At 40.2% G+C, this 11,401-nt stretch overlaps 1 pseudogene; it reads left to right on the forward strand.

The window, feature by feature from the left end:
• The first annotated feature begins 10,445 nt into the window (after positions 1 to 10,445).
• Positions 10,446 to 10,564, forward strand: LOC145389934 (5S ribosomal RNA; annotated as a pseudogene).
• The last annotated feature ends 837 nt before the right edge of the window (positions 10,565 to 11,401 follow it).

The raw sequence follows: 11,401 nt of genomic DNA on the forward strand, positions 1-11,401 counted from the left end.
AACGTTGAATGTAGGGAAGAGTAAAGTGATGGTCTTTGCGAGAAGTGAAATCAGTGAATGTACGCAGAGGTTGGATCGTGAGGAAATGAAAAATGTGAGTACGTTTAAGTACTCAATGAGGAGTGTGATGAGTAAGGATGGAAATTTGGAGGGTGAAGTGCTTGAAAGAGTTCAACATGGAAGAAAAGTTGCTGGTTCCTTGAAAGCAGTGATAAGAAACAGGCAAGTGAGCATGGAAGTGAAAAAGTTACTACATGACAGTATTGTGATACCAACTCTAACGCATGGAAGTGAAGCCTGGACGTTGTTGGAGGGACACAGGTCAAGAGTGAGAGCAGTGGAAATGAGTTATTTAAGAGGAGCATGTTGAGTCACAGGGACACACAGGCAGGCAAATGAGGAAGTGAAGGAGGGTTGTGGTGTGGATGTGGATGTGATAGGAAGCGTTTGGAGGAACACATTGAGGTGGTTTGGCCATGTGGAGAGGATGGAGAGTGAGAAACTAATGAGAGTGTATGTGAGGGAGGTGGAGGGCGAGAGGGGGAGGGGGAGGCCAAGGATGGGATGGAGTGGAGAGATATATGAGAGAGGGGGGTGTGAGTTGAGAGCAGGGGAGTGAAATGGCGGGGGACAGGGCGATGTGGAGGCAATTTGTTTGTGGCCACCCCAAACGGGATTGAGGCGTCTGGCAATAGATAGATAGATAGACTGCAGCAAATCTAGTTGTTTGTGCACGTCGCTTTGATAAACGCTCATATCTCTCCATTGACTTCATAGACTTTGTTGCATTAGACACAAATTTTGAATGTCCCAGGTTCAGGTTTGGTGCCCAGTCTGGGTTGTGCAAGTCATATAAGTCAGCAGGAGCACCTGAACCGATACAAAAATCATTATAAATAAACATGCCCTACCATTTACACTCTGCGTAAAGCATTTGTATTTTTTCTTTACATGAAGGTATACGTTGGTGCTACAGTGAACAGAATTACATAATTATACTTGCAGTAATATCTTGTCCAAGTTCATGAAATAATAACCTTACATAAATGACACTATCTTGCACAGAGATAATAATACTGGACTGTATTATCAGGGCCTGTGGCAAAGCAGACAAGGAAAACTTTGACATCCGTGTTATCTTCACTGATGGATCATACTATGTATAAAGATTTAATTACCTGTTATAAAGTGCTTCCTGCAGACCTTCCAGATGTCAGGGTTTGAGGTATTGGCACGAGCAATCCTTGCTAACCATAATTTTCTCCTTTCTGCAGTTAATTTCTTTCGTGCTTCTCCCTGACTTGGGATCTTCAGTATACCATAAAAGGAGAGACTGGGGTGTTTATTGGACTTATTTCCACAGCCAACAATGCAGCAAAAGTGTGGCATTGTTATTCATTACGAGACAAGTACACACACCACGTATAAGTCTCCAGAATCTGAAAATATTCACCACCGTATCAAACCAAAACAAATACGCAGGAGCCTGGTGGTCTCACACTTCTGCACACTAACCCACAATGCACCAGGATGATGACGTCACAAATGTTTGTGACGTCAATCGAAAATACCCTATTCCCTCCATGTTGCCCTGTCCCCTGCCCTCCCTCCAACTCACACCCCTTCTCTCTCTTTTCTCTCTCCATTTCATCCCTCCATCTTATCCTTGGCCTCCCCCTCCACCTCACTCACATGCATTCTTCTAGTCACTCTCTCATTCTCCATCCTCTCCACTCCATCCCTCTTCTGATTCTTGGTCTCCCCCTCCCCCACTTCCCCTCCACCTCATTTACAAACTCTTCTAGTCAGTCTCTCATTGTCTATCCTCTCCACATAGCCAAACCATCTCAGAGTATTTCTCAACACTTTCAACCACATCAACACCACAATGCTCCTTTACTTCCTTATTTGTCAGTCTGTCTGTTTGTCTATGTATCACAGCATAAAATAACCATCTCTCCATCTTGACTACTGAGATGTACAGGATATTAATGCTAGAATATGAAGCATTTAAGTGTGGATGTTTATGAGGTGGAGTCAGGATTCCAGGGGCTTGAATGGTGAGGGAGTGAGTTTGTGGCACATTCAACTGGATAGGCTTTATTTTCACATTCTATATAGTTATTTCTGGCTCTGCACTTTACCTCACACCATCCTAGGGTTGGAAAGTAGATCTGGATGATGATGATGATGATGATGATGGTGATGATGATGCAGATGAAGATGATAATGATGATTTATGCACTTCCCTCCTCCAATGACTTTGTTATTTTGCAGAGGACTACAGCCAGCTAGCATCAGAAGTCCTCTGGATCACCAACAACACTCCTGAGTCGTTCTGGTAATGCATTGCACTCATCAACCTCCTGCCACACCAGAGGGTCCTTGTGGAGTACAGGTTGGTGTGGGTGAGTGGGCAGTTTTATTTTTTATCTGTCTGTGTATAATCAGATGCCATAATCCCGTACAGGTTGGCTGTTTGTCTTTGGGTTAGTGGTTTTACAGGGAGGGGCACTAACCCTCCAACAACCCACTTGTTGGCATGTAGGGAACATGTATGAATTGGCTATATAGTTACCACCCAGCATTATAAAAGCCAAGAAACCATTAAGCTTGTTTTTCAATATAAATCCGCCTGAAAAGGAAAAAATAAAAATACAAAGTGACTAAATGGGAAAAATAGAAAGAGAGGAGGACAGACACAAAAAAAAATTAATGAAGGTGAAGGAAGAAGTAGACAGCACTACATCAAGTGAGTGGATGATGGTCACCACCACCTACATTGTAAATTCTTGCTCTCTTGTTTTTCTTCTTTGCCTCAGCCCTTGTTTTATGTGGGAAATGAAGTTGGAATGATGATAACTCCCCCCTCCCCCAAAAATACATTGTCACGATGACCTAGAACTGCGGTGAGGGTTGGTCTAATTCAGTAAACATATGGATCCCTTTTGTCCAGTAGAATTACACTTATCACAAGCTCATGTGGCATTTTATCATTGTATAAAGAGACCAAGGATGAGATGGAGGGATGGAGTGGAGAGATATATGGCAGAGGGAGGTGTGTGTTGAAGGGAGGGCAGTGAGATGGCAAGGGACAGGGTGATATGGAGACAGTTTGTTTGTGGTCACCCCTTACGTTATTAAGGCATCAGGCTATAAATAGATGAATTTCCCATTCAAAGTTCTCTTTGAAGCAACTGTGCTCAGGATTAATACCAATATGTAAAATACTGTATTTTCAGTGACTCCTTACAGTACTCACAAAATTTTTCTCACAGCCCCTCACAACTCATTTTTCCTCAGAATTGGCACTCGTGTCCTAATGTTACCTACAGTCTTATAACCCCAGGCATACTTTTTTTTTTCTTTATTGGTGTAAATTTCAGTTTTGAATTGTTTGGACTGAGCCTGAGTAGGTTTATATCCAAGGGGTGATTGGGGTTTATTGCTCATGTAATGCCACTGAGGGATGAGTGAGGCTGGTCATTCTCATCTTAAATGTCATGACCAACTTGCCTAGCCCTGGCCTCCTGTGCTGCTCATGGGGCAACACAGGATTAGATGATGTATGTATGTCATAATGTTTTGTTTGTGTGGGTGTCATTCCGACTCACCCACCACACTGTGAAGGGGCAAAGAGGTACGTGGCTAGATGAGCACTTGAGTATGTAACTGCTCTTTCTCTTTTAGTTATAATGTACAACGTATCATACTAGCATATCATTCAGGAAAGACCTGAGTTCTCTTTTACACAGATAATTTATGGGAAAAAATTACAATAGAGAAATTTATGTCTTCTGTTTAGGTTGTCATTCCTTGTCTGAATCCTTGACCTTTAATTTATACATGTACAAAGTGAAGTAGGTAAATGATTTTCATAAGTTTTATCAAGATTTCTTAACCAGTTTTATGAGGTCAGGTCGGGCTAGGATAGGCCTAGGCTATTTTTTTCATTAATTTTAGGCCTAGCCTAGTTTTTTTTAGGCCTAGATACAGTATAGGCATGCAGCTTGTATTCAAGTCAATTGATACATAAAGTTAATAATAACCATAACATTAAGGTTTGTCCTGTTTTTATTAAGGGTAGGCCAAAGGATTTTGGCCGACTTACAGAATTCTTATTATATATAATATGTTATTGTTTGGTAATATTTTACTTTGTACTATCATCCCCTATACTTTTACAAGGTTTATTTATTTACTTATTTTCTATTATTTATTTTTTGGTAATTCCTATTCTGTGCTAAAGGGTAATTTATCCTTTTATTTATTTATTTTTTTTTATTAAACTAGCCTGTCTAGCCAGGGACATTGGCCTAGCCTATTCCAGTTCTGTTAATTTTTCACAAAAAGCCAAATGACTTACCTGCCATTCTGCCACTGTGCACACACTCACATTTTTTTACTATCTATCTATCTATCTGTAGCCCGACGCCCTAATCCCGCAAAGGGTGGCCGCAGACAAAACGCCTCCAAGTCACTCTGTCACCCACCATTCGACTACCCTCCCCCCAACTCACCCCCCCCTCCCTCATATACCTCTCAACTCCATCCCTCCACCTCATCCTCGGTCTACCCCTCCCTCTCCCTCCCTCCACCTCACCTACATACCATAATATGATTTTTACCACATACCATAATATGATTTTACCAAGAGCTTGGTGTCACTCATCCACAGGTCAGGAGCATTGTGACCATATGGATAGATTTATGTGAAGAATATTCAGAAAATTATCAGCAATGTCTATTACTTCATACTTCAAGCCTGTTGGTTCACATGGGAAGCAACCAGAACGAAATTCATCTTCTGATAAGAAAGAAAAAGAACCGGAGAAAAACAAGACTGGTAGAGATGGATCAGGACCAAGTGAAATCAAAATTCCTTCAGATTTAGGGGAGGCTGATCATGAACCAGTACAGCCTAAGATTGCTTCTTTTAATCCAAAGCAGTATGGTAATAGTAAGAGAGACTTCTCAGCATCCTGCTATAATGGACGCACATGGCTTGAGTATCCAGTAGAAGAGGGGGCAGCATTTTGTTTTCCCTGTAGACATTTTAAAAGTTCTTCTAAAGACCGTACATTTACTAAAGAGGGTTACTCAAACTGGTGCCATGCATTAGACAAACACAAAGGTTTCCAATAACACGAAAATTCTCAAACTCATGTAGAAGCTGTGGTTATATGGCAGGAGAGAAAAATGCGCATAGAGAAGAACCAGAGTGTCAGTACAATGTTAAATGAAAAGCAGTTGGAGAAAAACAGGTACTGTATTAAATCAGTGGTAGAGGTAATTCAGTTTTTATGTGTGAATGAGCTACCTATGCGTGGAGATGGTAAGAGTGGAGCAGGGTGTCTCGATACAAGTAGTGAGTCTCAAGGTGAGCCATCTGGTCTTTTTATGAAGTTATTTCAGTATACATTGTCTAAAGATAAGAAGCTCTCAGAGATTATTCAAATGATTCCTAAGAATGCCTCCTATACTTCTGCTAGGATTCAGAATGAGATAATAGACATTATGAAAGACACTGTCATAGAGAATGTTGTTAATGATATCAAGGAGGCTGACATACCATTTTTTAGCATTAAGTCTGATGGAACTCGTGACCCTGCTAACACAGACAATATATATGTAGTTGTAAGATATGTAAAGGGTGGTAAAGTAAATGAGAGTCTAATTGGTATGCCAACAACAGATGATTTTGATGCAGAAAGCCTGGCCTCATTAATGCTTAAAACACTAAATGAATGTGGACTTGATTGCAGTAATATATTATCTCAATGTTATGATGGAGCATCTGTGATGTCAGGTCAGCATGGAGGTGTTCAAAAAAAGCTACAAGAAAAACTTCAGAAGGAAATCCCATATGTACATTGTTTCAGTCACCAACTGCACTTGGTTGTGGTACATTCAGTTGAAATGCAGAATGATGTAAAATTGTTTTTTTCCATTTGCAATAGACTGTACAACTTTCTACACCGTCCAGAGCTAGACAGGATTTATGATGGAACAAAACTCAAACGACTTTTGGAACAGAGATGGTCAGGTCATTTAGATACTGTGTCTGCTATCTTAGAAAACCATGAAAGGATAGTGAATGCACTTGAATCTTGTGAAGAAAATGGATGTAATGCTGTAATTTGTATTGAGGCAACAGGTTTATTGAAGCAGATCAGAAGTAGGAAGTATATTGTCATTGTAAGAGTGTTCCCTCCAAGAGAGAGAGAGAGAGAAAGAGAAAAAAAAAACAAGTTAACAGAGAGCCAAAATCAAGATCCATTTGTTTCAAGATGCTTGGACAAACTGTGTTTGAAAGACTGGAGGTCATAGGCAGTAGGAAGTACAGACAGAGGGAGACAGTTCCAGAGTTGTTAGGTCATTAGCTAGAATAATAGAAATATGATGGAGAATGAATTGGTGATGTGGGTTGGATAAGGAGAGTGGCTCTGAGGTGATGTATAGGCTACATGTGGACAGAGTGCTGGAAGGTAGAGTGAGAAGGAGAGCATGAACCCCTGCCACACTGATTGCTTGTAAGATAGGTTACCTCCTCTGAATCATTGTTTTATAGCCAGTGTAAACTGTACCTCATACCAGACTTGCAGCTGGGCCCGTGCACACCTTCATTGTACCTTATATGAAGTTTGTAGTTTAGCAAGGGTTAATCCCTTTCAGTATGGTGATAGGATTTTTTTTATAGATGTTTTACAGTTCTGTATGTCTATCTGTTTATCTATCAATAGCCCAATGCCCTAATCCCGGAAAGGATGGTCGCATACGAAATGCCTCCAAGTTGCTCTGTCACCCACCATTTGACTGCCCTCCCCCCTAGCTCACTCCCCCCTCCCTTATATACCTCTCAACTTCATCCCTCCACCTCATCCTTGGTCTCTCCCTCCCTCCACCACACCTGCATACACTCTCTTAGTCATTCAGTCTACATTCTCTCCATATGTCCAGACCACCTCAGTGTATTTCTCAGTGTAGTATGTTGATAGGATTTTTTAGAGATGATTTACAATTTTGTATGTGCTTCCACATTTAAGGCAGCTAGTTCATAGTGCATTTTTCTTCATGGATATTATATCTTTTATTTCTTTTAATGCAAGGAAGTAGGAACCAAAGGCTTGAAGTGGGCAAAATTGTTCCCTCCAAGAAAAATGAAAACAAGATACCAGTAATAGACCAATTCAAGATGCCTTCATTATATACTAAATTTCATCCTAGTTTACTCCACCTACCATTAGACAAAACTGTTACTGATGTAAAGTAGTAGCATTTCTCTATAGTATTGTACATTCATATAATTTCCCTTAAAACAAGACAGTGCATCTGGTATGTTTCCAACTTTTTGTTTTTTTTACTGATGTGTTCATAAGTGAGATGTATAAATATCCCCACCATGTTATATTTCAGAAATGATGCACAAAACCTGAGAGTGACCTGGAGGAAGATGCCATCAGGAAGCTGTACAGTGTTATGTTTGGGCCAACCAGCAGGCCAAGGCAGACCTCCTGGTTGAGGTACGGGAGGTGATAATGCTGAACCGGGTGCAGTCAGTGAGTGAGCACCAGGTCTGTCATGTCAGTTTGTTTAGCAGCTCGTCACATTATCTGTACGGTACCAGGTATCTATATTTAACTCTCTCATGGCTGTGGATGTCTAGTATTCTATCCCTCATCCCATACCACTCTTATAATCAATTTCTTTTGATTCTGTTTAAGTTTCTTGCTGCAGCCATTTAGTTTTTACTAGTTTTCACTTTTCCCATTGCAGTATAATATTGACTTGGTGAAATATTATTAGCCCATTTAATATGTTGACCTCCATCTTTTTGTACTCCTGTTTCTGTTTGATGGTTTGATTCAGTTTAGGAGTGATATTGCAGGCTAGAGGGATTGAACATATCCTTTGTTAACTGTTTCACTCCTAAAGATTTTTTAAGGTGACTAAAACCATAGCATAGTTGTATGAGTGAACTAAAAAAAAATAGCATATTGAAGGAGTTCTATTTGTCTGTCTATCAATCTGTCTATCTATCTATCTATCTATCTATCTATCTGTCTATCTATAGCCAGATGCCACAATCCAGTAAGGGGTGGCTTTTTGTCTTTGAGCTCATTATTTTACGGGGAGGGGCACTAACCCTCTGCCAACCCACTTGTTGACACGTGGGGAAAACATATAGGTTAGTTATATGGTTACCACCCAGCGTTGTAAATGGTTTCCTGGCTTACAGGAAACCATTAGGCTTGTTACTCAGTGTAAAGCCACCTGAAAAGGAAAGAAGAGTAATAAAAAGTGACAAGAAGGATGGAAGAAATAGGAAGAGAGAAGTACAGTCACAGAAAAAGAATGATAAGGGTGAAGAAGTAGGCAGCATTACATCAAGTGAGTGGATGGTGGTAAGAAACAGGAAGAGAGGAGGACAGACACAGAGAAAGAATGACAAAGGTAAAAGAAGAAGGCTGCACTACACCACGGGAGTGGATGATGGTGAGAAATAGGAAGAGAGGAGGGCAGACACAGACAAAGAATGATGAAGGTGAAGGAGTTAATGGCGATGAAATGAGTAATCAGATGAACTAAAGTGCTTCTGTTCCTGCAGATACAAGGGCCAGTGTGAGGACAAGTGATGATGACATGGCTGAGAAGGTGGCTCTCTCCTACATCATCGTAAAACAAAAAAAAAAAAGGAATACAAAAAGGTAATACAAAAATATCGAGTACAAAAAGGTAATCACAGCAGGTTAGTACACACAGCTCTCAAGGAGTGTATGTGTCTGCAGGTTAATACTGGCTTAACAAAGTAACTCAGACTGTTGGTCTCCATTTAATACTGGGGAACAGTGGTGTCAAAAAGTTATATCAGTTGTGCCAGTGCTTCAGTTGTTTCCCATGCTATTAAAGTTAACATGTCCAGTGAAGTTATGGTGTGAAAGCATCTGGGTAATTTCTGCCCTACCCCATCACTACTCAGCTTCATTGTGGCTTCAGATATCATCAAGAGGATTAGTGGGAACTGCCAGGGACTGAGGACCTGAGGCCTAGTACATCGTGAAATTTAGATGAATTCAGTAGGTGAGATAGTGAGGAATATGTACATAGTCAGGGAATGGTGGTGGTGGAGTCTGCTGTACTCAGATATACATTAGCCTTTAACCATAACTGTACACTTCACAAGAAAATTTAGAGTGAAGTTATGCTGGGTTAATTGACTTTGTTGCTTTTGTAGTGAATATTTTTGTTGTACTACAGTATACAGCGGAAGAAAAAAAAAATCTTCATTAGTGTCTGAAGCATGACTCAAGCCTTATTTTATTGTTACCACCAGACAGTTGTGTTTAGCTTGAGGGAAACCTGATGGAGTGGAAGAGTTAATAACAAATGGTTGCTGCTTAACACACATCATCTGCCTCAATGTTGATTGTGTAGTCATTTACCATAGTCGTAAATTTGTTCAGGTCATAAGTTTGATATTACCATTGGACTTGCAGAGCCACAGAGACATGGGAGTGAAGCTGCAGTACATCCACTGTCACCTGGTGAGCCTGGAGAGGGAGTGTGGCCCGGTGCTTAACCCTCATCTCACCCCCACCCCCACCCTCCTCACAGACACCCCAGTGGCATTGCCTGTACAAGACTTGGCAGGTTAGCATTAGAAATAGATAACCTAGACTTACCTAACATATCCTATCCAGTCCAAACATTAGCTAACCTAATCTCACCTTTATAACCCTATCCCACTCTATGCTAACCTGTTGAATCTAATCTGGTTCATCCTTCCCTAATTTAACCCAGAGCTTCCTAATCTATTGTAACCCAGATCATGTATGTTCTAATATTATGTACTCTCATAACCTCATCTGACATATATGAATCTAACCTAAGCATTATCCTAACATTAATTCTTACAGAAAATTGGGTGGGAAGGATCCATATGCAAGAAAATAGAGTAATGAAAGTAGAACTGTCAACAAAAACAAAGTAAATATGTTTTCTTACCCTAAAAGCTTTCCTGAGTTGCCTAACAGTACTTTAAATATTGCATGAACAGTTCCTCTGCTAGGGATAAAACCAAATTGTCTCTTATTAATGTTAAGTCTCCTTGCTCATGCAGGCCAAAATTTTCTCCTACAGCAACCTCGATTAAGAGCATCACCCTTCCCCTCGTAAACATGCACAGTATCACTGCTACATCACCAGATGCTTTCAGCATTTCATCTGCCACACCATACACACCCACAGTTTTCCCTGTTACCATTTTACCAGTTGCCTGTGTTTTAGAATGTTTAATTTCCTTGTTTAATGAGGCTGTTTAGTTGACTATGCATTTTCTACGATGATGATGATGATGATGTTTGTTAAATACTTACTGAAGGCAGCTGGTTTCTTCTTTGTTCCAGATAGCAATTTGATATGCCAGGTTGCTGAGCCGAAGAACATTATATATATATGCCACGTTGAGTACACCGCTTCCCATCCGACCAGCGAAGTTAAGCAACGTTGGGTCTGGTTAGTACTTGGATGGGTGACCGCCTGGGAACACCAGATGCTGTTGGCATCCCTACGTCAAGTGGGGTTGGTGGAGGATTGGTGCCCCTCCCTGTAAAACAATTAACTCTGAGCCATTGGCCACCCCATCTGGGATACGTGGCGTCTGGCAATGGATGGATATATATATATATACATATATATATATATATATATATATATATATATATATATATATATATATATATTTTCTTATTTTTATTGGTACAGTAATATCCCTCTGAGGCAGACTTCTTTTAAGGCAGCCAGTTAAAGTGAGATGGATAAGGGTGACATTGCCTGAAAGACAAGGCAGCAACTTCAGCCTGCAGTTCACCAGTTTCACATTTCAGATAAACCTGGTGCTACCAGTGCTACTGTACTGTTGCTGATTGAATATAACATTGTGTCAGCTTATTAAATAGTGAAGAGTGAATCAGTCTGCAAGTAAACCTCAAAATTTTGGTGCCATATGATAAATTGTTACATGATGGACAACCTCTTGAGATGGACACTTTCCCCTTAATTAGTCTGCCATAGAGGGGTCTTACTATATGTTTTCATGTATTTCTGTATTTTTCTGTATTTATATTGGTGTATATTTACCATTATTACACTTCTGGATGAGTAATGAGAACCATATGTATTCCAGTTAATGTGCTTCTGTGTATGATTTGATTTGTATATGCACTGTTATAACTTTCACAGCTGAGAAGTGCAGTATATACAGTAATACTTAAAGTGTGCAGCAGATGTTTTATAGTATTAGTATTTCATAATACTAATTGTATAGAAGGGGACAAGAGTTCAGTTGCATCTACTATTCAACTGCATCTATTTCACCATTCAGCTGCATCTACTTCACACC

This window comes from Coenobita brevimanus, unplaced genomic scaffold, assembly GCF_032717465.1.
Source record: "Coenobita brevimanus isolate Jiangsu-jjx unplaced genomic scaffold, ASM3271746v2 jjx.HiC_scaffold_2624, whole genome shotgun sequence".
Classification (NCBI taxonomy): domain Eukaryota; kingdom Metazoa; phylum Arthropoda; class Malacostraca; order Decapoda; family Coenobitidae; genus Coenobita; species Coenobita brevimanus.